The sequence below is a fragment of the Calypte anna genome, chromosome 3 (assembly GCF_003957555.1).
Source record: "Calypte anna isolate BGI_N300 chromosome 3, bCalAnn1_v1.p, whole genome shotgun sequence".
In the NCBI taxonomy this organism is placed as follows: domain Eukaryota; kingdom Metazoa; phylum Chordata; class Aves; order Apodiformes; family Trochilidae; genus Calypte; species Calypte anna.
The window spans coordinates 49061277-49084391 of record NC_044246.1 but is presented as its reverse complement, the minus strand read 5'-3'; the positions used below and the strand labels follow the sequence as shown (position 1 = coordinate 49084391).

The following is a 23115-nucleotide window of genomic DNA, read 5'->3' as shown; positions in this document are numbered from 1 at the left end:
CACAAAGCAGTAGGGGTATTTACAAAGAACCAAGGTGTGAGGCTCTAACATGTTTCTGTTTGCAATGACTGTTGGGAAACAGAAATATAGTGGTAAATAGATCACAGGGAAAGCGTTGCTACAACGTATTACCAAAGTTAAGGGTGTAGCCCAGAGCTGGGTGTTCCTGAGATAATGAGAAGAAAGAAGAGTTATAAGAGAAGCCACCATGCTCCCAGATGAGCTAGTGAGGAAGGTAGGCATTTTTCCTTTAGGCAGACTTGCCCATCTTTGATTTTCTGCTCAAGATCTTGTCCGAGTCTGCTGTGAGACAAAGCACTAGTCAAGGCACTTAGTCTAGATTTGTGCCTTTGAGCCTCGCTGTGTGTTTAAAACTAGGCAGTAGGGGTGGAGGGAAGGTGTGCCTGGTGGGAGGAATGGATCTCCCTTTTCAGTCATGCTGTGAACCTGTGTAACTGGAACTCTCTGATGCCACAATGCTTTTTCAGTTTCATGGTGTAGCAAGGCATTTCTTCTTGCAGTATGAATTTCTCTAAGTGCATTTCCTCTGTCATTTTGGATATTACCACCAGAAGTTTTCTAGTTTCAGTATTGCCTTAGCAATTGTGACTCTTAATACCTACTCTAGATATGTTGCTTTGGCATCAGCTTGAAAATACCCTCTTGCAATTTCAGTTTACACAAAGATAACTGAAATACTTTAGATGCTAAGAAGAGTAAAACTTCTACACTGAATTATTTTGATTTGATTTGGACAATGTATCACATTATTTAAACTCTAATTTATTTTAAAATTATCTTTCAGCGATTTTGGAATGTGTTTACCTTTACACACCTGCATAGTGTTTTCCTCTTGGTGAAGGTGTTAATATGCATATGGGTATATTTCTGCACAACAGCAACGAGACAATAATATTGAGCACAGTGGCTTAGTATATTTACAAAAGGAAAAAAAAAAAAACAGTAAGAAATCCATGGCAGCATGGACAAAATGTATGAGAGAAAAAAGGCACCTCAGACTCCCAAGCAATGGGACTACAAAGCAATGGGCAGAAGAGGTGTAACTTCACCCAACATTGCTTTGCTGATCCTTTCCACTTCATTTAACAAGAGTTTCTATTATGGCCATTGATACAAATCTTTTCAGTTTGGTTAAAGGAGTGGGAATGTGGCCCTCAGTGTGAACAACCTGTTTGTCTATGTTTACTTGCTGGGATTAGGAAGTGCTGGTATTTTAACTTGAAAGTATTCCCACCTTAATTGTCACGAAGTTGAATATTTTGGCTTTCTAACCCCGTGAGCTGAAGCTTCACTCTAAAAATATTAACAAATATTTGCAGTAAATTTTTAACTTGAAAATGGCATCCTCTCTTTCAAACCTGGAGATGCTGTTTTCACTCAGCAGTGGCAAAATGTTTGTACCTGACACATTCTTTACAAAATGGGGGCTCTTTTTAAAGAAGAAAATGACTGTCAGTAACTGGGATAACTGGTTGGAGCCCACAACGCCCCTGCTGTTCTGGTTCTTGCTTCTTCAGGCATTCATTCCTACCCAGTTATTTCCATGACAATCAATGGCCCACCCATTTTTGAGATATGTGGGTTAAGGCAGGCAGAATCTTAAAATACACTGGATGCTCTTGCTCACTCCCATATGTTACGATCTCTTTTCCTGCCTACTTGTTTGGGAGATATTAATAGTTGAGTGAAGGATGATTTTCCCCCCCTGATATTTCTTAGTATCCTAGCCTTTCAGTATATATATGTCTTTTTACTTCTATACTTATGCACACAGTTATCTGAGTTCCTATTACTAATGGCTAAAGTAAAAGCAACACCTATGCTGGACCAAAAATCTGAGAAGTTTTATCCTTCAAAGCCTGAAATGTGAGAGGATACATACACTTAGACATTTGCTAGTTTTTATGATTCACAACCAAATTATTCAGCTTTTTCAAAGAGCATAACCTAGCTGGGTTAATAGAATTTTTTTTTGCAATGTATTTTAATATATAATGTACATAATAAAGACACCATGGTATGTGTGTCAGATTTAGTGATCCTGTTGGTCAGGAGCAGTCTTGGAGATGTCTTGGAGATGTTCCAGCTAATTTCAGTATCAGTCTCTGGGAGAAACTTTATTTTTCTTTTCTCTGTGTATGTAACTTTTAAAAGAGATTGAAGCTTTGGCTTGTCCTTTTGGTTAAGAAGTGTTTTGCTTGGAATTATCATTGTTGTTAAATACCTCTTTACTACCATTTACATTACAAAGAAACACCTTCTGGTATCTATCTGGACACCCTCTTATTGGGCTCTTATTGTCCAAGATGCTGTATAGATAAAGAACACAAATGTTCTGTTTTAGATATTTTAGCATGTAAGAGTGCAGAATCTTCAAAACAAAAAGGTAGATCCCAGAGAGACTGTTACTGAATGTTTATACTATATATATGTTTCATGATTATATTTTATGGGGTGAGCTCAACTTACAATAAGTAGATAGGGAACGACAGATTTACAGTTGGACTTGATGATCTTATTTTTCCAGACATGTTTGTATTATTAAGTCCTTTTGGACTCTCACTGGAAATCAGAAGTATGAGGAGGATGCACTGAAGGAGCAGTAAGGAGATGACTCTGAAGGGGCAGTCTTGGAAACCAAAGGAAAATAAAATCTCAAAAAGTGCCAGGCTGATAATTTTGACAGGCTGGAAATGAAACAATATCCCCAAGATTATGCCAGGAAGTGGATATTAGAAATTTTGGCAAAGCAGCCAAGTGTGAAGGGGCAAGGACCCATATATGAGGAATTTTAAGATAGGCACAGAGGAGAGGAACTCCAGATAGCAGTTAAATTGTGTGTTAGGAGCGAGTATGGGGATCAAAAGTGGGAGACAATGATAGCTAATGAGACAAATTAAACCAACGGTGGTTTGTTGGATTTTTTTAATGAAAAAGATGGATAACACCAGTCTATAGCTGTACTGCAAGTGAGAGCTTAGGGACAGCAGACAAGAGGGAACAAGAATAGGCATGAAAAGGACACGGACACTTATGGAAGCAGAGGGGCTAGGGTTAGCAAAGGAAATCTGGAGCAGAAATGTTTGCTCTGTACTTGGATGGCAAAGGGGCATGGGGAAGGAGGAAAGGCACAGCTAGCTATTTTCTCCAGGAAGACAGGCAAAATCCTACCCAGAGAAAGAGGAGGGGAAGTGTGACAGAAGGGCAGCTGGGGTTGAGATTCAGGGGATTAGGTGATACTGGCAAAGGGGTGTTTATGTAGGAGGGTGTCAGGACTGAAGTGGGAGAGGATGAATGTGTCGTGGAGGAAGTCAAACCCAGGATGGGATTTCCACTAGGAGCAGCAGGAGAACAGCAGCACTAGAGGAAATGGATGCTGGGGGTGAGCCAACATTGTCTTCGCGATAGGAGAGGGTGTCAGAGGAGGAGGAGCATGAAGTCTAGGGAGACCCAATAACCAAATAAATGTAAGGAAAGGGAAGAACAGCTGCGAGCAGCAGGCAGCGGTGGATAACATTCCAGGGAGGCTGTGGGCGAAGGCCTGCTGGGAAGCTGCTGCACAGAGGGGGAAGATCTGGAGGTGAAGGCAGAGCAAGGCTCCACCAGCAGCACCAGGTGAGGTAGAGGGACCCCCCCCCGCCCCCGTACCCCCGGACACTGCGCGTCCTTACCGGGGGAGCCGGAGACACCTGCCGCCGCCGGGCCGAGCTCCCCGGGCCGCAGAGCGACTGCTCGCTGTCTCCGCAGGGAAAAGAGGGAGGAAGGGAGGAAGGGAAGAAGGAAAAGGGCGCGGGGGCTGCGCTGGGCCCCCGCCCCGCCGCGCTGTCTCCGCCCCTCGCCCCTCGCAGCCGCCGCGGCCGGGCGGGCGGAGCGCAGCGCAGCGCCGCGGGGGCTGCGGGCGCCGCCGGTGCCGCCGGTCACTCCCCGCCACCGCCGCTGCAGCCGCCGCAGCCGCCGCCGAGCAGGGAGAGCTGCCGCCCAGGCAGCAGAGAGGTAGGGGCGGCAGGGCCGTGAGAGACCTCTGCTTCCCGGGCGATGGGTGTGGATGTGCGTGTCTGTGTACGGCGGGCTCACCGAGGCGGTGACCACGGGCGGCTCCCGCAGCCTCACCGCAACCTCTCCCCGGGCCGAGGAGGGCGGGCGGCGGCCCCGGAGCAGCGCGGCCCGGGGCTGGGCGCGGCCTGTCCCCCTCCGCTCCCAGCTCAGCGTTCGAGAGCAGGGCTTGGCCCCTCTCGGCCCCGGCGGGCTGTCAGGGCGCGGAGCCTCCCCGCCCCACCCTGCGGCGGCCCCGGTCCGGCCTCTCCCAGGGGGCCGCGGCCGCCGCCCCTGCCCGCCCTCCCTCGCCGGTGCCGCCTCCGCCGCGCAGCCGCACGCCCCGCCGCGGTGCGGAGAGCAGCGGGTGCGCGCTGCGCCGGGAGACCCCTGCTGCTCCGATTGTTTTGTTTTAAATATATGTGATTTTAAAAATTATTGGTATTTTTTATTTTATTTTTTTCTTTCTTTTTTCCTCTGTAGCCGCGGAGCGGAGGCCGCTGCGGGAGCCGGTGTGTGGGGCGGGGTGCGGGGCTGCGGCGGGCGGGTGCGGGAATGGAGGGGGGGGGTGGCGGCCGTTTCATTAGGGTGATGTATATATATATGTGTGTGTGTGTGTGTATGTGTATATATGTATGTACGTATGTATGCACGTATGTATCTGTGTGTCCCCGCCGCCGGCTGTCAGGTCTACCCGCTGCGGTGCTTTGTGCCCTGGGAGTGCCGGGGAATAACACCGATGCGGAGTGGCCTTTGCCTTCCGCGGTAATAGGATGCGTTGCTTTGATTGCTTTCATCCGCTGCTTTTATAGATGCTTGCATTCCTTAAGGGAATGCACAGTTAAAGGGCGTAATGCATGGATTTGATTTCATTATACATCCTGGAGAGCTCTTGCAGTTGGATGAACATAGGCCTGGTATAACACAGAAAAAAAAAAAAAATGGCAGACTTCTGCTAGATACTGTCAGACTGCAGCAGCTCTGAATAATCTTGATTCACAGCACTGGGGTCTGATGTTTTATTTAGATGGCTCTCTTAGGGCTGATTCTTCTGCTGTTGTCATGATAAAGCAAAACTAGAGTGAGCAATTGAATTTGTAATTTTGATTTCTTTAGTTGTGAGTAAAATTGCATTTGTCTGTAAACAAGATGAGTAGGGATCTGTATTTCTAGGTTATACTTACTTAACGTTGTTCACAGGTAAAAATGCTAAATGTTTTAAAGCAGAAGCAGGATTACTGTAAGAGGGAATAAACTATCAAGATCCAAGCATTCAGTACAGCCTTTGACCTTTATTGATAGGATAGAAATATTATGAAAGCTGCTTATTGAGCTGTCTAGCTAGTTTGGAAAAAATACTGTTATTCACTCAGCCCTGTAAATGTATTGTGCTGAAAGACATCTTGGGGAACAATGCTCCCCAGTCTAAGGATTATAGAGGCAGGTCATGGAGAGTAATGTATTCAAAGAGATGTCAGTCATGTGAAAATGTCAAGGGAGACTGTGACTCCTCAGGCCATTGCAGGAAATACCTGCTAGAAGGACCTGCATATACTCAGAAGCCTCTGGAGGAAGAGATGGGAGGTGAAAAAGGTGTAGGATAAAGAGCCAGGAGGAGTGGATAATGGCAGCTAGATGTGATTTGTGATTATCCATTGGCATTCTTTTTTTCTTCTCACTGTTTCTCAGTAAAACAGCAATAGCTATTGTGATGCCTACATGACTTAGCAATGGTTGTAGGGCTATTAGGATGGATTAGTGGTCTCACTAATGCTTCACAACCAGTGCTAGGTAGGCAATAAATAAAATAGGTGGGGAATATTTTGTTAATTTGTGTAGCAGCATAAACCTGGTACTAAAAAAGAGGTCAGGTTATGGAACAGTAGCCCATTTTGCATTTTTCTCTAATGCAGGTTAAGTGCAGTAAATGATATTCACTAAAGCAGGATGCAGCATTTTTGGATGAAATAGGAGCTTGCAGCAGTTATGTGGCAAAAAGCGTTTCAGATGCTGTTTCATCCCTATGGTGGCGTGAATCCTGCAGCTTTTGGAATTACTGTGCATTCCTGAACTCTGCCTGCACACAAAAGTGGAACAGAGAGAGGGCAAAGTGTTCATGCTACATGTATGGAGACCAAAGCACTGCTGCCTGTCTCATAGACAGCTCCGTTTAACTAGATGTACCAAACCATTTTATTAAAGATATTTTGTTGTTCCTTCAACAGATATAAAATCTAATCAGTTAAAACCCCTTTGTTGGGTGGGCCTGTAATGCTCATTTATATTACATCACCTGACTAAGGATTTATTTTTAATGTGGGTCAGTCACAGGATTTAATATATGTAGTTGGATTACTTGTAAAATAAGCACCAGGAGTATCTGGACATATTTTGTGGAACATAAATGAGAAGGTCTATTTGTGCAGATGTTTCAGGCTTGGACTGCAAAAGTTATTTATACAGTTAATCTCTATAGGCACCTAAATTCCTTAGTCATCTGATCTGGGCATGAGTTAAAAACCAGTACAATGGTTTATCACTATCTATTACCCATGAGTCAGCTCCTAAATCCAGTCCAGGCTGGCATTCTCTGACTGCAGGTCTCCTGCTTGCCATTCCATCATTCTAGGGAAACCTCTGCAAACCAGGACATCAGGCTACAGGAACCAGAGGGTCTTATGTCAGAGTGAGGAGCCACCAGTGAGCTCTTGGAACACTTTGACTCTCAGTTGAAAAAGGGGCTGGTGAAGCAGAGCAGTGGAGGCTATGATTGCACACCATGCTGTGGAAACTTCTGATGGGGTCAGGCCACTGCTTCATGATCTAAACCATGGAAAGCCACACAAGGCTTTTCTGACATATGAGCTTGCACCTTGGGCTTGCTCCTGTTCCCATCTGATGTAGCTGGGGAGTTTGCCCCTATGTTGGACCTTTCTCTCTGCTTGAGCTGATGGCACCTTTTCCAAACTAAAACAGTGGGAATCTGGCCTAAAAATATTAAATGTGAAAGTCTAGTTGTCTTCTCTTGCTTTCTAGTGTGCTTATACCTTAGAAGTCATCTTGTGTTTGATGGTTATCACCAACTAATGCTCTTGGTGAAGCAAGTGTTGGAACTGAAATGTGTGTACCATCAAATGGCACCAAGGTACAGTCAGTGTACTGCAGGGAAACTGCATTGAAGACTGCCTTCCCCAGTGTTATTTTTTTTCCACATATGGTTTTCATTTGTCAGATTTTTATTATTACTCTTAAAATGATCTGTTGTGAATTTGTTTTTTTAATGAACACGAGTACAGTGTTGCAGCAGTTACAGCTGGACCTTTCAGGGCTTTGCTTTCCTTAATGAAAACAGGGTTACAGAGTTATTACATGCAAGGAATTTTTCTTATGCTTAGTAGATCTCAAACTTAACAGCTATAACCAAGTGATCAATTCTGTATATTGAGCCAGGTATTTTTCTTCTCTTTTCTCTAGCTCTATTTCTTTTTCAGGGATTGTTAACCCCAAACACATTTTTTCACTGTCCTTTCCTCATTAAAAAGCCGAGTTTTACAAGGAAAAAAACTTCTGTATGTATTAGTTCACGGTTGAGTTCTTAGCAAATTTTATAGCTATTTGAGAAAGATGGCCAGGGAGAGTGGGATTGTGTCTGAAGGTGTTAGTTCTACTGGTAGCAAAATATATGTGATTAGGAAAATATATACATATATATAGGTCCATAACCTTTGTGTTTAGGGATTGTATACCTGTTATTGTCAAGGACAGATTAAGGTTGAGGACTGTCTTGAACTTCAGTACCATTTCAGCCATTTCATCAGTTCAGCCTTGTTTGTGTAAAGTTTTTTTTTTCTTGTATGTTGAAAAAATTATAATGTGCTTACATTTTTAGGTCTTTTCACACCCCCCTCCTGTTTTCTTTATATATTGCATGAATTCTTTTTCGAGCTGCATGGGTTTTTTAGCACACCAGGAATCTCTTTTTCATGTCACCACTACTGCCAGAGAAGCATCTTCTGTTGTGCAGTTGTTTCTATTTCACAATGTTTTGAATGTGGTAAACATTAGAATTTTACAAAGAAGTGGTATGTTGGTTTATTCAGAAGCCCCTCACAGGAGGGCCAGCCAGAACCAAACAAAGGAGCCACTCAGCATGGACATCTTGTGCCAACAGATGCTAACACACACCTGTTAGATACTACGAATAGACCGACTGGTCATACCCGTCATGCTGTTGGAATGGGAGAGGTGTGTCATTAGTACCCTGCTCGTAGCTCTAAAAATATACTGCTATGAAACTGTTCACAGGTAAATGTTCCAAATTAAGTAGCTTTTCTTTTTACTGGGTTTCTGAATGTATGCTGTTCTCTTTTTGGAAGAGTTAGCCAGAATCTGAAGTTACATCTGCTGAGGGATTGGCCTCTGGTCTGTGAAATGCATTCAGGAATGATGGTCTTGGGTGTCTTCTGGTTCTGTGCACACATCTCCAGCATCCTGCACACAAGAGGAAACTTTCTCCTCTGTTAAAGCTATACTGCTTGGAGTTAGTATAGTTGTAAGAAGATTAAACAGGAATGCTTCTGCAAGTAATTGGGGAAATGTGGACTTGCCATTGAAGAAGTCTTGCAAAGAAGAAGTATCAAAGGGTGTTTTTTTCTTTTTGTTTGTTTGCAAGAAAAGAATAGGGATTGGTTGACAGCTCAGTTTTACTGGAGTTACTGCAGGATCTGGTTTTGTTGTTACTCATGACTCGATGCAGTTGAGAGAGTGGGGAATGATCCCTGAAATGGGCTTGAGTCAGGGTGGCAGTTGCTAGTCCTTGGTGTAAATGGATCTATAGGAGGGGATAAGAAATATATTGGCTGTGTGAAGGTATGTAATTGTACACATAGTTAAGAGGGTCTAGTTTAGCTGCTGGAAGATGTAATCAGAGATAAAGATATGCAAACCTGAAGGAAGCAGAGCAACTGCTACATTGCCTGCATATTTGAGTGGCACATAGGTTGGTGCATATGGAGTAAACACTTGGCTTATCAAGCTGGCTATGTTTTATGTGTGCAGTACAGAAAGTGTTTGAATGGCTGTTGTCATCCTTCCTGCCCTTAATCCATAGGGACTACAGACTTGTAGTTTTGCCTTTTTTTAAAGGTTTCCTTAAGCTTTCTTAAAACACAGCAGCACATGTGGGGGTAACAAGTTAATGACTGTGCTAAAATCTCAAGATTCAGGGCTTTGGGTGGTTGCTTGTAGTGGTTAGAAAGGATTACTCCACACCCCTGAGTTTTATTTTCTACTTTTCCTCTTCCTTAGAGGTGTTAGATGCTGGGGCCTGGCTGGGATGAGGCAGTGAGCTGGGGGGGAGGTTCTCTGAGGTGACGCAGAGGCTCCTCTGGGAAGCCTGGCTCTGTCATTTTAAGGTTATGCCAACTGCCGAATTTGATACTTGGAAGAAATTTCTCCCAAGCCAGACCAACACGCGTCTCTGGGAGGTTTTTAATCTTCACTGTGGGATTCAGCCCCCAGTAGTGTTGCAGTCCTGCATACATGGTGAAGATCATCTACAGGGCGTCGTTGGGACTTCTTACCAGCAAGCAGTAATCCAGATCTGCATTTTTTGTTATTGTAAGTTAACTGCCATTTGATCTGAGTTAATCCTATCGTTTTCTTGATTGATTGATTGATTGTAGAATGGCATGGAGTATCTGCTTTTGATTCTTTCTTCTACGCAATAAAAGGGAGCCTTGTGTTTGAAAGGGCAAGAAAGCTGTCAATATATATTATTTCTTATGGCACTGTGAGTGCTGGCTGGGCAGGTCCAGAGCCTGATTTACAGTGGGGTTGATTTGTGTGACTATAGTGGGTAGCACAGGTTAGAAAACACAGTTTTGTGCATTATGACCAAATACTTATTTTTTCCCATTCACGAAATCAGTTTTGCTTATTGTCTAGACACCACACATACTCCAGCTAATTATAGCAAGTATCTCCTCCAGTCATTTTATTTCTTTAGGCTTAGAAGGGAAAAGGTGCAGCCTGCTGTATCTAAATTAATGTAGTTAAATTTATTGTAACACCCACAGGTTTTAGTTTGTGTGTCTGAGTTTGAAAGTGTTGGCCTTTGTCTGCAGCTAAACTAATGATGAGATTTTCTTCCCAAGGGTTTTCACTGACTTTTCTCTTTGTAAACAAATATTTAATTAGACTGTTTAAGAGTGATCTATAGCCAGTCTCTGTAGACGACAGCTTTGCACTGGTGGGTAGCTTGTGGCTCCAGTGTGCTAGTGGCAAATACATTTATAGCAACACTGGAATGCAGCATGAAGCTAATCATTCTAGTCTGTGCTTGGAGAAAGCAGTTTTGCTTCTCACTGGCCTCTGTGCTATTGCAAGGGTACTTTGGGCCTTAATCTGCCTTATGGAAGTCAGCTTTTTGATATGGGAGAATCTGCTATCAAAACCCCTTTACTAGCCCCTGCATCATGAGGGCGTCTGGTGAGGAAGTCGGGAAAATTGAGTGTTCTTGTTTCCTGCTCTGTCACTTGCACCATACAAAATATGAAAGCAAATGAGTTGAGCAGCTTACATGGGATTTTGGGTGTCTGAACCTTCAAAAAGTGTATGTTCTCCCTATCTCTTCAAATTTAAATGGTCCTTCAGTCAACCTGACTCAGAGATGGTCAGCTGGGGAAGAATTGGGCTTTTATACTACTGTTCTGCAGTTCATCTTAGGACAACAGGTTTTCTTTCTCATGTAGAGTCCATATGTAGTAAAGATAGCCTAGTTGGTTTAAGATAGCTTAGTTTGACATTTGCTTTAAACATTGTGACCTTTTTCTGCATGTAATATTATGAATACTTCTCTACATTTTCATCATAGTCACAATCGATGGATAACTTGCTAGCATGTTTCCTTTTCAACCCTTTTTTAGAGTAATATATTCTTATTGTCATTTTAATTGCTTTTAGGAGGTGAGATGCTAAGCCTGAAAAAAATCTGGTTGACTTTGGTGAAGATATGCTGGTATGCATCAGCTGAAAATCTGTCTTGCAGTCTTCAAGTTTTTGTAAAACAAACACTGAAGCCTGTTGTATTATACTCTCTTTGTATTTTTGGCATTACAAAAGCTTTTCCTGATTTTTTTTTTTTTTTTTTTTTCATTTGAAGGCTGTACTGAGTGACCTCAGTGGGTCAGTTTATGTGGGAAAGTCTTAGTCAATGTGTCTGGGAGATAAGTGGGACTGCATCCCAGCAAACGTTGTGCATTAAATACTGGAATGTGCTGGGGATCTGCCAGGAGATTGGAAGCAGGACTATGCGACAAGCGCATATGCAGTCACACTGTCCCTAAAATAGTACTCTGGATAAGAGAAGATCTGGAAAGTTATCGCTTACCTCATTTTAGCACAAAATTCTTTCCTAAAAATGGAGTATTGTCTGAGAGTTCGGAGGGACCCTTATTTACTTGAATATATTCTGTTTGCATCTTAAGAAAGTTTAGGTCCCTCTCAAGTCTTTAGCTGAAGGCTGGACAGGGCTGCAGGTAAAAACCAAAAAATCTTTATTAAATCCATGTAAGTGAAGCACAGACCCCGCAGTCCCAGCTTATTGAAAGCTGTTGATATAAACTTCATTGTTATCTGAATGCAAAATGAGATGAGTATGTAGATTAGTAGTAGTATTTTTGAATTAGTCTTGAAATGTCTGGAAGTATCCAGGCAGAGATGAATCAGCTCAGTGGCCTCAGACATGCCTGGACTGGTTGTCAGCGGTGGGATTTTGGCACAAGACACTGGATGCAAGGAATCACTATTTGGATATTAAAATGAGCAGTGGTTTACCACTTCAGGCAGTATATGGTTTTGTTTAAGGGTAAAAAATAAGCAAATTTGATTTTCGGCTGTGTGTCAAATTTGTCAACAGAAGAATCTGATTGTGCAGCTTTAGTCATTGGCATAAGCCATTTAAACTTAAAACCTGTGGTGTCTGAATTAGTTTCTTACAGAAAGAGGATGAGTTAGTTTCTAAATGGGATAGTGTGAGGAAAGTGCGGGGGCTGGGACTATCATTCAGAGCAAGGTTGTAATATACTGAGTCAGCAGGTGGTTGTGTTTAGCCCTGGCGTGAATCTGCTCTACAGGGAAGTACAGATTGAAATAACTGCTCCCTGGATGTGTGTTTGCATTGTTGCAGGGATCTGGGCAAAGAGCTTGGTAAAAGCAAAAATCAAAGTGGAAATGTTAAGGAATAATGAACAAAAAGTCTGGTGTACTGCAAGGCATGACCTTCTAGTGCAATGCAGATTTTGGGAAGATGATGATGAGCTGCACTTTTTAAAAGGCAAATGGATTACTTCATTTGTGTAAAAGTATCTGTCAGTTTCTGGTCTGTCCTACTAGCCTGGGATCACTGTAGCTCGTCAGGACCGCCAGATGTAACTCTTGCATTGTGCCTGTCCCAGAAATGAAATGAAATCTCTGTCCCCAGGTATTTGGTCCTCAACGCCTGTGTTTGGAGAAGGGCAGTTTTATGTCCCCTGTGCTGCAATCCCTGAGCTTCTCTAAATGAAGAGACTTATTTAGCCTGTTGCACAGCAGCAGCTGCAGGGCTGCTTTATGTTACACAGATTGACAATGCATAGGGAAAGGAAGGCTGTTGCACTGGCTCAGGATAAAGTGGGGCATAGTGGTTCTGTTCCCAAGCTTGTTTTTGGAGAGGATGTGGCATTGCAGATAGACCCGCTCTGCTCCATGGGGAGGTTCCCTGACCCCAGCTGGCCCATTAAGCCAGCTTTGCAGCTTCCTATCACTGGAGTGCATAAAGTAGCTTTATTGCTGGTCAGGGTCTGGCTCTGAGGAGTGATTCTTGTGTAAAAGCCAGCAGAAGGCTAAATAGGGGTAAAGTGACAAAATGCAATCCAAGAGAGTTTTACTGACCTTTGCCTTCTTCAGTCTTGCACACCTTCAGATTATCTTGATGTATTAGGGAGCATAAAGATTTCCAGTAACTGCACGGTTTATATGAGAAATGTAATGGCTAATGATACACTAAATTGCTCTGAGGACCTTAAAGGTGGGAGAAGTAGGTTATTTTGACATCTTTTCCCATTGTATGCTAGACAAACAAGAATAAGATGACTTTGATTTAAACATATACTACAAAGAATTTAAAGACATTTCCCCAGAAAAGTGTTGAAGTGCCCATAATATAATAATGTGCTCTACTCTCTACCCCAGTAGGAATGCGACCCTCAACTGCATTCTTCCCTTTGTTGAATAAGAAAAAAGGGGATCTTCTGTGGTTATTTTTATTGCAATATTATGATTCTTCTTTCTCTGCTATGCTTAAGAGTGGAGGATCTGAGTCTCCAGTTGTGCCCAGTTACATAGCTGCATCCCAGCATGTGAAGCAGTGCTGATGTACATCATCACAGCCTGTGGCTTGAGGTTTTAAATCATCCTCATATTAAAAGATGCAGAAGAATCTATCTGAGATAGTTTTGTGTTACTCCGTTACATTTCTGAACCACAATGGAAACTTAAGCATTGTAAGAAATATGAAAAGATACCAGAATGCTGGAGAAAACTCGGGGAGCCAAGGATGATGGTGCCTCTTTGTGGGCAGGTGTGAGTGATAGGGAGCACATAGCTCTTATCTTATATGTGTTTCTGGTCTACATAATCCTAATCGGGTAGTAATCCTGAGTGAGGTTATGCTTTTGAAGTGTGTTTAACAAAGATCAGCTTTTAGATGTGCTGATCTAGGGATGCTTGGTTAGATATTTATTTCTGATAGGCTGAGGTAAACCAGAAGTTTGATTTCTCTAGCTAGGATCCTCTTCTAAACAAGTGGAAAAGAAACACCATGAAGTCCTAATGGTCTGTTTGCTGAAAGTGTCTGCTGACAGGTGAGGACCACATGGACATACCAGTGATAGGTGGAGCACGGAGTTGGTGCCAACCATTGTAGAGATATTTCTACAGCTGTTGCTGAGTAGCAGAAAACAATGTGAATCACTTGGGGTCGCAGTGGCTCAGCTTGCTGTGGGGGTTCAGAGAGTCACAAAGTTCCACAGATTCTTGGCACGGGGTGATGAACCTACATGTTACCTTAAGAACAATTTGCAGAGCAGCTTGTTCATATTATTGCAGGGTGCCTGTAATGGTAGTACAGCTGTTTGCATTTTTAACTTCTGGTTGTCATGAACTGTGACAGGACACCAAGGAGCCATGAAAGAGCTTTGGGCCTGAAATTAATTTTCAGCAACCTCGGTTAGATTGGCACCTGTAGCAATCTTACTGTTAAAAGTTTTGTGGTTTTTTATATAATTGCATATCAAAATATTTTTTTGATATTTAGTAGCTTGGCCGTAATATTACTGGTACTCTAAAGAGATAAGGAAGACCTGCAAACATATAAACCAAGGAGAGAAATAACTAATACATTTTTAATGTTCTGTTTTGTGGCTTGATCAAAATGTTGCAGTTTTAAAATACTAGAATCCTTGATGGTAGTGAATGTTGAGTAACAGTCACTTTGCAGGCAGCATGATTACTTTATCAGAGGGGAATTTCGAAATTGCATTCCAAGGATGTTATTATAGGATTAAAGAGATGGGCAATGCACCTTGAGATAGCTGTCCAGAAACTATGATTATGCTTATAATACATATAAATAACAATTATGCAAATGTTACTGTAATAAGCCATATTTTGAATTTGCTTGGTGCCTCAGAGTGGTTCACACTCTGGTCAGACTGTTTGCGGTATAAACTTTATAGGTCTTGAGGGAAAGTGTGTGTTGGTATTAGATTGTACTTACTATTCTTGTGTCTGAACCTTATGTCCATGGGCCTGGTTTGGCAGAGGAGCTTAGGACCTGGCAAGTGCAGTGGTGAACTTACTCTTTGTTATGTAAAATTAGAGTCTTGGACCTCCTGACTATGTCAAAGGTAGACCCACAATTTTAGCTTTGCAGTGGGTTTTCCCTGTGCTTTGTGTTATTAGACTGAGATCCTGAACTCTAATTCTGGATGAGCTGCTTTGTCAAGCAATGACATGTTCATGTCAAGGTGCTAACACTGGCACTGCAGTGGACTGCGGCTGGGATGGTTGCAATTGTCTAGTCACATTTTTTTGGAATGTAGATTGTGGTCCCAGTGAGTGTTCCTAAAGATCTTGCTGGAATTACAATTGCACAAGGCAAACGCATCTGTTTTGATCCAATTCTAAATTACAATCTTGTTTTCCCAAAACAGAAAGTATTTAATTTATCTGCATAGTGAAAAAAAGGCAAAACCAAAACCAACCAACAAACAAATAAAAAAAAAACCCCACCCAGCTGTGTTGAACTGTACCACTCTTTTTTCTCAGAATTGCCCTTGCAAAATAGCAGACTGGAGTGCTTTGTACACAAATAATTTCTTTGGTTATGTTGTTGAAATTAAAGTTTACCAATTTTGTTGTCATCAGGAACCATAAATTTTTGTTCCTTTTCAAAAATCTGTCCATCCTGGTTTTGACTTTCACTAACTATTGCCTAGAAAATGAAGGTATTTCTCTCCAGAGTGCTGGAACTCATTTCTGCAGTCAGCCTGAAGGGCACAGTTCACCTTCAGGAAGTGCCAAATGGAAGATTGGTGGGTGCTGAAACAGCAGTGACTGTGGTTTTAGCACTTCCAGATTTGCTGCCTTTCAGACACAAGTACTGGGAAAAAATTGCAGTATTCATTTTAGTTCTCTGGGCAGAATACAGTTTTAAAGTCAAGACTTAAGAGTGCATCAGAAATCTGAGGCTAGGTGTCTACTGTTTTTTCCTTCTAAATGCTAACAGTTTTTGTGCTGATACACTGCAATGGACTGTTGCACCTTACGAATTTGTTCCCCTGAATCACGTAGAAAATCCTTTGCTACTCCTTAGCACTGTCTTGGAGACATGATGTGAGTTGCTGGAGAAGAGCACCCTGTTCCCTGCATCAGGACATTATGGTGTGGATTTCTCACACAGGGGCTGATGAGGCAATTTCTAGAAAAAGTGACTTGTTTGGGGAAATGATGCATCCTTTGTATTTGGATGACTGGCACTTGGCACATGTTGATGTTTATTTATTGCCAGTGGACCCAGGTCTCTCTGACTATGAAGAATTATCCTTGGTCTGTCAGTACTCTAGCCTGGCCAGCAGTCTGATACCCATGCAAAAGAACCTCATGGGGGGCTACAGGGAGATAATGGCATTGATCTGGACGGTCAACAGCATAATTAGTGTTAGAATTGTGTTTGACAGTGTATTGTTTAAAAGTTGTGTTTTCTGTGGGGTAAACCCAAACAAGAAGAACTTTCTGGGCTTCTTCCTGAATTAGTTGTTTCAGAGTGAAGGCTACAGGCTATCTAGCATCAACACAAAGGGGGGAGGAGCCTTTGTAATTTGAGTATCATAGCAAAAAAGAAACCCAACAAGAAACAGAAGAAATGCAGCTGAGGGGATTATTATGCAAGCTTATAGTCAATTTTAGCTGTGGGGTTTGTGTTGTGGTTTTATATATTTTTTTAAAGTATTTTTAATTTCAAGGACTGTGGAGGGATGAAGAAGGAAGGAGCTATTGGCCCAGTTAGTCACACTGCAGTGTATGCCTACTCTTAGCCCCGCTTTTAACTTTAGCCTGGGGTAGCACCTGGTTACCTTGAGTAGCTGAATGTGTTGAGAAGCTGTCATAATTACTAATTTTATGCTTTTGCTGCATAGTGGTTTCTAGTGGAGACAACAATAAATTTTCCTAGCTCTGTTTCCATGCAGAATCCAGAATAGCATGGTAAGTGCAAGCCTTATGCACAAATTTGTGTCACAGTCTCTTCTTTGACTGCCCCTCACTGTATTACAGTGCCACAATTGTAAGTCATCCATAAAGACATTGTATTGTTTAAAATAGGTCATTCCTTTCACAACTGCTATTACAGTTCCCATATTCAAATATTAAGCCTTCTCTACAGCATCTGAAATATCTGTGATTAGAGAGATTCCTCCATTAGTCTTACCAGACAAGTTAAATATTCGGGGTGTCAAAGGTTCACTCCCAAGGCTTGAGCTATGGAGGCCCTGAGCCCAGGCTTCTTCACTCCTGTTTCTTCAAGTGGAGTCTGTTGTTATTGTTGAACAAAAAGTACAAGTGAGTGGGAGAAAGAAAGAAGCAGGAAGTAGATCAAAAGAAAGTGAAGAGTCTCTAAAGTCAAATGGAGAAAACAAACCAGAAAGGAATGCAAAAGTAAAAGTATTAATTTAAAATAGAAAACTGCATTCACAGAATTCATCAGGTCAAGGCTGATCCTGGATGTGATACTCCCTTGGCAGGGAGTGTGAGAGACCTGCCTCCTCTCCAGGCTGTGGGTTCAACCCTCTGTGTTTGTGGCAGGAGGACTCAAAATTGTAGCAAGCCACTAATTGCCTTTTGGGAGGCCACTGACAAGGGTGGGTGCGATTGGAATGATTGAGCTTGGTGGGAAGATCAAGGGGTTGGCAAATTCAAATGTGTGCACTGACTGCTGATATCCTCAGCCCACATGCTATGAGAATGCACAAATGAAAGGCAGGTGTTTATTTTTTTCCCTGAGTGTTCTTGTGCATTAGCTGATGTAAAATTTAATAACAAAATACCATTGCAGCAAGACAGCTTCCTTAAATTTGCCATCAACAAAAGCTGTATTGGAAAGGAGAATTTTTCTAGGGTGAAATAGAGGACAAACAAGTAGAAAAGACCACTTTGTATTTAAAGGGGGAAAAAAAATACACTTGTCATGTGGCTAGAATACTGCCTTAATTATGAGGCAGGGAAGGGAAGCAAACAATGCACACCTTTTATCATGGAAATTATGTCCAGAAAGGCTATCAACAGAATGAGTTGTTGGTCAAAATGAGTAGTTGAACTGTCATCTGCTTGTGAAAGAAAATCTAATTTGTGCATATAATCTTGTTGGCCCAGGTGAGTGATAGGAGTACAGTTCTAACTGTCTTTGAAGTTGCAAGTGAGAAGATACCCTATTTTCTGTTCTGTTCTCTAGTTTGGGTTCCATGGGTAGGGAGGAGACTAGCAGTTATATTTCATTTACCAACTTTGTGTTTTTCTCTTAGAGAAGACTAGAGCAGGATGTTTCCCTGCAGTCCCCAGCTGCACAATGGCCAACCAGAGCACTTGCTGTCCATTTCCCAGCTGTCTTGCACAAAGGGTTTTGCCAGCATGCCAGGCATTCCACTTTCTCTGGAACAGGGAAACTGAGGCAGGGAGGGGCCAGCTGCTCACTGCCAAGGCCCTGGAGTGTCAAGGCTCATCCCAGCCCTGTGCCTCAACCCTGCCCACTCCCTGGTGAGTGCATAACACCCCTGCCCTGCCACTGCAGGCTGCTGAGGCACTGGGGATGGGTAGTTTCCAGCTGGAGATTGCTCACAGTCAGGCAGGGTGCACCCAGAAATGCAAAACTAGAATGAATTTGGTCTCTTGACATTGTTCTTTGTGGCATCATGGGCTTGTTGCCCTGGCTTTACCCCAGGAGAAATGCCATTTTGGGTTGGGTGTCGTGCTGTCAGGTGAAGAGGCACAGTAAAGCTCAGTGTCCCCATCCTGTCTGTCCCTACCACAGGGCAATCACAGTACTTCAGCCTTGCTCACGGAGCTGCACACCTTTAGGAGGTGCTCCAAGGTTGCTCTGTTCTCCCACCTGTCCCTGGCACCAAGCCGTATTTCTCTGATCACAGCTTTACACTCACCAAACTTGCTCTCTAACCAAAATAAAAGCCCAAAGCACATAAACCCACAGGGGTGCACTCAGGCTGAATTTCAGTCACAGCTGAAACACCAGGGAATGTTCTTAAGAGCGGAAGGAATGTCATGACTGGTTATACACCTGGCCCACGCAATTTGCTTCTGGGTGACAATGGCTTCTGGTTGCTCTTCAGGCTTTCTACATTAGCCAATAATTTTTCTCTTTACCAAATGAACTATTGATGTAGTGGAGCTGGTATTATTTCAGCATGGAAATTTGCATTAGGTTTGTGTTAGATCCTTCAGATCTAGCACTCGTGTCTGCATTCATGCTAGAAATATCTTTTTTGGCTTGAATATATATAGGAATTAATTTATTATTAGCTGCCCTTCCTTTAGTAACCACAGTAAAATTTAGTCTTTAAAAAGAGTGTAGATATGTGTGAAATGTTTGTGTGCAGTACATTGTGCAAAGAGCCTGTGGACCATCAGCATCTCCTCAAAATGTCTTTACTTGAATCCTGTTAACCATTTTTAATACCCACATGTTGATGTACTTTTAATGCCATGTTAGTGCTTGCTTGGGCAAGTGGTTGAGTACACTGTTTGAGTAATGGTACTGAGGAGACTGAATTCTGGACACTGGTTTTATCTGGATAAAACATGCTCGTAGGCAACCACTCCTGAATCAGTTAATTTTTATTCTCTTCTGTGTTGCATTTTAGTTATAATGGAAAAAGAAGATGGCTGAACAGTGTCTGCTCTGGATAGTATGCATTTGCAGGTTGTGCATTCTCTATTCTGTCAGTGAGAGAGCTTAATGTCTCCTGTAATGCACCAGCTTCACTGTTTTTTGTCCTCAGTATACTTTGTCTAATTCAGTTTTATTTAGTTTTACTTTCATTTCAAAATGTTTGAGAAAGCATGTGGTGGCACGTGGTCTCTACAAATGAGCAGTGGTCCTCAGGAGCCTGTCAGTATTTGCCCAAGTTGCTGCACCAGTGTCTTGACTTTTTGAATGTTTAAAGTGATGTGTAGTGTATACAGGAGAAAAAAATATCTAAAATAACTTAAGGGACCTTGGCTTCAGTGCTCATTTTTCATTGACAAACACTAATTATTTAGTAATATGAATCAGATCACTGGATGTTTATTTAGGATCAGTTCCCATCTATTCTTTACTGAATAGTAATTCAATCATAGTGAGAGGAGCAGACCCAATAAATGACTGGGCAAGCAAATATGCCCTGGTACCAAAGGGCCCCACATAAATCTTAGACCTGCTCTGCAAAGTCAGACAGACATATCTGTTACCCATCTTGGAAGTACTGCTGTGTTCTCTTCTGTGTTCCTGCATGGCATGTACTTCAACCCTGTGTCCTGGCTTCTAGGCTATTTTTCTGTCTTCCCATTCTTTTCAACTGCAATCTCTGTGATGGCCTTAAAATCTTCTTGTAAAGGTGAGTTTTCTAGGACATCTGGCCATTCTGAAGTAGCCTCACTTGTTCACTAAAATGGCAAATACTGGTAAAATACCAGTTTGCTTGGTGCAGCCTAAACACTAAGCCAAGCTGATGCTTGCCAAACAGTGGCCTTTTCATTAAATAACTTTTACGACTGCAATGACTTACCAAGTCATTGACTTAAAATGAAGACCAACTTTGTAAAGGTGAGCAAAACTGAAAATTATCTGAGTAAAATTGCTGCTGAGAGCCTTCTGTCTGTGCTGAGGAACAGGATGGTATGGGGCAATGCACTGTGCAGCAGGCAGCCCTTGAGCTGTGCTCAGAGCATCGCTGCCCTGTGCTTGTGCAACATTTTGGGTGCTGGCTGGATTGCACAGGCAGGTGCCTTGTGATCTGGGGGAAATGCCCTAAATGGGGAAAAAAAAAAAAAAAGCCCTAGCAGCATTCATGGGGCTAGAGAACTCCTGAATAGCCCCATTAGCTCACACTCTGAGCTTCTCTTCTGGGAATGTTTTGTGGCCTGGCTTCAAGTGTATCTGCTTTCTCAGAAGAGGCACAGTGAAAACTACTGGTTGGTTTTATTTTTTTATTGGCTCTAATTTTTGTGGACTTGCAGAGAAGAGAGTAACACTCTTCTTTCTGCCCCAATTCCATAAACCTTCAGAAAGCTGTGGCGGGGTGAGGGGTCCAGAATGAAAACTAAATGGTGGAGACCTAACAGCTGTAAACTGCCCTGTTCAGGTTAATGAAAGGAGAGATGACAGTTTTGCCTTAGGTATGGAAGATTGGAGACCCAGTTCATTTTGGTGGCAGTTGTTGGTGCCTAACACCTGTAAACATTAAGCTTCTGGCATTATGCTGCAGGAAAGAAAGTTGCTCAAGTTTTGAATTTCAGTGCTGTCCTGTCTCAAATGAGGTTCCGTAAGGAATTTTAGAAATTATTACTTTTTTTGGAGGGAGTGGGTGGGTAAAATAATTATTTTTTTATATTTCCTGCTAATTTGTTGCTAAAGAGATGATGATGAGGAGGCTAATTTTTAACTCATCAGTTGAAAGGATAAATTAATTTCTTTTTTCTGCTGTGGCTGTGCAGTCACTGCTGTCTCTCCCCAGATGTTGGGCTCTGTACTCTGACCTGCTCAGAGTGTGTGTGTCAAAGGGGCACTCAATATCGAGCAGCTGGGCCTTCTGTTAACAGGAGCTAACCAGACATAGAGCTTTTCTAGCACTTAGTGGCAAAAACACAAAAGAAGTGTTTTATGCTAACAGAGAGGCAAAATGAAAACCTGACTATCCATCTCCACAAATCCACTGTCTCTGCCTTGTTTATTTATTCCTCTAAACAACTGACTCTCATTTTGGACCACTGATGATGACTGTTCTTTTTTTAGCTAATACCTTTCCCTGGGTTGGGTTACTCCTGACTGACACCTGTATATATGAACTTGCACCCTCCTCTCACTTTGGCTGGAGTGGTAAATGATGCCATTATTTCCTCCTTTGGTGTTGGGAGGAGACTGTGAGTAAAGAGTAATTTTTGTCTCATGAAACGACAGTCCTGGTATCTAGTTGGATGTGTCTTGGAGATAAAGTGATAGCTGGCAACCATTGAAGAGAATGTCTGAGGCTCTCTGTAATTTCCTGCTCTCCAGATTTTCCTCCTTCTTTGCAACCCACACCCACACTTGTTTGTTCCAGTTTTGGCCAGGTTGGAGGAATGCCTTGAATCGCTGTATCTAGGGCTGTTATTTGATAATAGAGCTCTCCTAATGTAACAAACCCATCAGGTATGAGTATGGTTAAGGCCACAGAGTTGCACAGAGGCTGAGTGTGACCCGTCATGTTTACAGTAGGTAAATAAGGGTACAATAATAAGGTATAATAAGGGAAAATGGCCTGTTTTAAACCAGTATCTGTGTTCAGTGTTTCTGTTACTGCTGTATATATGGGGTCCCATTGTCAGCTCAGGGTTGGACAGTCTTCAGAAATGTGATAGTGATTTTGAATTTCACCCCCTGCTGTACTCCCTGCAATTAATATCTTTTAATCTCATGCTGCCCCAGGGTCCAGAGAGTCTGGTAGCAGCCAGTGGTGGAGGAAGCAGCTAAATACCCTGGGCTCTTGTGCCCAGTGCCTTTGTTTTTGAAGCTGGAGGCTTTCAGCAGCTTTCAGGAACTGAGAGGTTTTATTTTAAATTACGATTTCTCTTCATCTTCTCACTTGATTTCCCTGTTCATGCATAAATTCACAGGCTGCAAGAAGATTCTGGAGCAGTATTAGCACTAGTTAAGCACTAAATGCTGCTCATATCTGTTTTATATTGAAATGCATCATAATAGGCTCTGAGAAGTTGCAAGAAGAATTAAGTTGCGAAACTGTCTCTAGTTTCAACTGACATGTTGAAAAGTCTCTATTTTGTTGTACAGAACATATGATAATTTTGAATGGTATGAAGTTTTATTAGGTGTTAAATCTTTGTAAAATAGCCAGCATAACTCTTCTGTGTCTGCAGTTCCTAAGTAATTCAGCTTCATCAAAGACAAGCAAGCACAAATCCCCTTTATACCATACTGTACCATCTGTCTAATCTATCTGTGTCAAATATGGCTTGTTTGGGTCTGACCCTCTACAGTCTGTTCTGGATAGCTTAAGTAAAAAATTCTGGTCTGTTTTTCTGTTATGTTTGTAACTCAGGTAATAAACATGTTTTTCATGCTAGTTTTATAAGGTATTTGGTAAACAAGAACGTAGTAGTCAGAAGAAGTTTCTTTTTGTCATGGTTGGCCAGAGTGTTTTTACAGCTACACCACCTTTTCAGCAGTTACTGAGTACAGTATTAACATGCAGTATC

General features: G+C 42.4%; 1 protein-coding gene across 4 annotated transcripts in view; it reads left to right on the top strand.

Annotated features, from left to right (window-relative positions):
- The first annotated feature begins 3473 nt into the window (after positions 1–3473).
- The window catches only part of SPTBN1 (spectrin beta, non-erythrocytic 1), a 128935-nt gene continuing 109293 nt past the window's right edge, over positions 3474–23115 (top strand). Inside the window, exons 1-2 of one of the 4 annotated variants that reach the window (XM_030446679.1) lie at positions 3957–4014; positions 4537–4565. The gene's annotated coding sequence lies outside the window, so the exon portion shown is untranslated. Of the gene's footprint in view, positions 3637–3936; positions 4015–4536; positions 4566–9650; positions 9673–23115 lie in introns of those variants that run through there. The other 3 variants (XM_030446678.1, XM_030446681.1, XM_030446682.1) reach the window with 3 other exon arrangements.